At 43.8% G+C, this 2,732-nt stretch overlaps 1 non-coding gene across 1 annotated transcript; it reads right to left on the bottom strand.

Moving 5' to 3' along the window:
- Nucleotides 1-2,350: 2,350 nt before the first annotated feature.
- TRNAS-GGA (transfer RNA serine (anticodon GGA)) lies at nucleotides 2,351-2,426 on the bottom strand. Its single transcript has one exon. It is a non-coding gene; the product is annotated as a tRNA-Ser (tRNA).
- Between the last annotated feature and the right edge of the window lie 306 nt (nucleotides 2,427-2,732).

The raw sequence follows: 2,732 nt of genomic DNA, 5'->3' as shown, positions 1-2,732 counted from the left end.
ACCCACTTTCGGATTTGGGCAGCTTTGAAGCCTTGATTTGTTTGTTTTCTTAACAGGTGATAGTCTTGTTTACTGATCTCAGCAGGGGGTTTCCTTGAAACTGTGTCCAGGAATGCAATGGGTGTAACCTGAGACTCTGAATGCCTCTTCGGCCCACTAATCTCTCTGGGGGCAGGGTGTTTTCTCAGCTTTAGTAGGGGGAGGTGTATCTCAGATCTCCATGGAGACCTGAGTTACTGCCCCTCCTCCCCACTTCTTGTTTTCAGCTGTGTCTTGTTGTGCTGATTGGAGCTGGAGAGATGTCCGGAGATCTCTTATTCAGAAGCAATTCAGTACTGTTTTGTGGAAGGTTCAGTCCCTCCCCCAGCTATGGCCGCCTCCAGCACGGATGAGTCAGCTTTTTTAGTTCGTCTCCTGCATTCCTTAGCCCCTCACAGTCTGTCCCTCTCCCTGTCCTTTCCACTTGGGAGATAAGCTGGTCTTTTCAATACACCTCGCTCCCTGGTTGCCAGGCAAGTGGCTGTGAGCAGTATTTTCTGCTCTTTTCCCTGGGGTGAGATCCCCTCTGGGCTCTCAGCCTCCCCCTCCCCTCCGTTCCTATAAGCAGGGGAGATTCAGGCACTCCCTACCAGGTTTGTTGTGGCTTCTTCTTTGCTCCTTGGTTTTTGAGAGCTGTTCTTGTGGTCCAGAGTTGGTTTTTCATGCTGATTTTTTCCTAAATTGATTTGTATTCCAGTTTGGTGGTGAAAGCTGGGCGTCTGTGCATTCGCCTACTCTGCTGCCATCTACTAATCCCTGTACCACTGGTTTTTAATCCACTCATTTACTGACGGACACGTGGGCTGTTTTCAGATCTTGGCTATTGTAAACAATGCTTCAATAAACATGGGAGTGCATTTCTTCTTTTGAATCAGTGATTTGGTGTTCTTAGGATATATTCCTAAGAGTGGGATGGCTGGGTCAAAAGGCAGAACCATTTTAAATTTTTTGAAGAATCTCCATACTGTTTTCCACAGTGGCTGCACCAGTCTGCATTCCCACCAGCAGTGCAGGAGGGTTCCCTTTTCTCCTCATCCTCGCTAGCACTTATTATGTGTTGTTTTGTTGATGAGCGCCATTCTGACTGGTGTGAGGTGGTATCTTATTGTGGTTTTTTTAAATTTGCATTTCTCTAATGATTAGTGATGTTGAGCATTTTTTTATCTATTGGCCATCGGTATGTCCTCTTTGAAGAAGTGTCTATTCATTTCTTTTGCCCATTTTTTGATTGGATTATCTTCTTGGTGTTGGGTTTTACAAGTTCTTTATAAATTTTGGTTATTAGCCCCTTACCAGATGTATTGTTGAATATGTTCTCCTATTGTGTGGTTTGTCTTTTTATTTTGTTCATATTGTTGTTAGCTGTGCAAATCTTTTTAGTTTGATCTAGTCCCATTTGTTCATCCTGTCCTTTATTTCCCTTGCCTGTAGAGATAAATTAGCAAATATATTGCTGTGAGAGATGTCGGAGAGCTTACTGCCTATGTTTTCTTCTAAGATGCTTATGGTTTCATGACTTACATTTAAGTCTTTTATCCATTTTGAGTTTATTTGTGTGAATGTTGTAAGTTGGTGGTCTAGTTTCATTTTCTTGCAGGTAGCTGTCCAATTTTCCCAACACCATTTGTTAAAGAGGCTGTCTACTCCATTGTATGCTCTTACCTCCTTTGTCAAATATCAGTTGTCCATAAAGGTGTGGGTTTATTTCTGGGTTCTCTGTTCTGTTCCGTTGATCTATATGCCTGTTCTTATGCCAGTACCAACTGTTCTGAGTTCAATGGACTTGTAGTATAACTTGATATCAGTAAGTGTGATACTACTCACTTATTCTTCTTTTTCAAGATTGCTGAGGCTATTCATGTTCTTTCTTGGTTCCATATAAAGTTTTGGAATATTTGTTCTATATCTTTGAAGTATGTCATTGGTATTTTAATGGGAATGGCATTGAATTTATAAATTGCTTTGGGTACTGTAGACATTTTATTTTTTTTATTTATTTTTTTGTATCTTTCTGAAGCTGAAAATGGGGAGAGACAGCCAGACAGACTCCCGCATGCACCCGACCGGGATACACCCAGCATGCCCACCAGGGGGCGATGCTCTTCCCACCAGGGGGCAATGCTCTGCCCCTCCGGGGCATCGCTCTGTTGCGACCAGAGCCACTCTAGCGCCTGGGGCAGTGGCCAAGGAACCACCCCCAGCGCCCGGGCCATCCTTGCTCCAATGGAGCCTCAGCCGCGGGAGGGGAAGAGAGAGACAGAGAGGAAGGAGAGGGGGAGGGGTGGAGAAGCAGATGGGCGCTTCTCCTGTGTGCCCTGGCCGGGAATCGAACCCGGGACTTCTGCACTCCAGGCCGACGCTCTACCACTGAGCCAACTGGCCAGGGCCAACTGTAGACATTTTAATGATGTTTATTCTTCCTATCCATGAACATGGTATGTGCTTCCACTTGTTTGTATCTTCCATGATTTCTTTTATCAATGTTTTTTAATTTTCTGAGCACAAGTCTTTTAACTTCCTTGGGTAAATTTACTTCTAGGTACTCAGTAATAGGCAGTTGGTTTATTGAATAAATGACTAAGGAGACCTGTTCCCTCAAAACAAGTCATCTGAACCAAGTAATATCCAATGATTGGCTTTATTAATACTATGGCTCTCTCAGAAATAGTGATCCGGTCCGGTTTACAGATAGT

This window comes from Saccopteryx leptura, chromosome 6 (assembly GCF_036850995.1).
Source record: "Saccopteryx leptura isolate mSacLep1 chromosome 6, mSacLep1_pri_phased_curated, whole genome shotgun sequence".
NCBI classification, from domain to species: domain Eukaryota; kingdom Metazoa; phylum Chordata; class Mammalia; order Chiroptera; family Emballonuridae; genus Saccopteryx; species Saccopteryx leptura.
The sequence above is the reverse complement of the archived record's forward strand: the minus strand, read 5'-3'. Positions and strand labels throughout refer to the sequence as shown.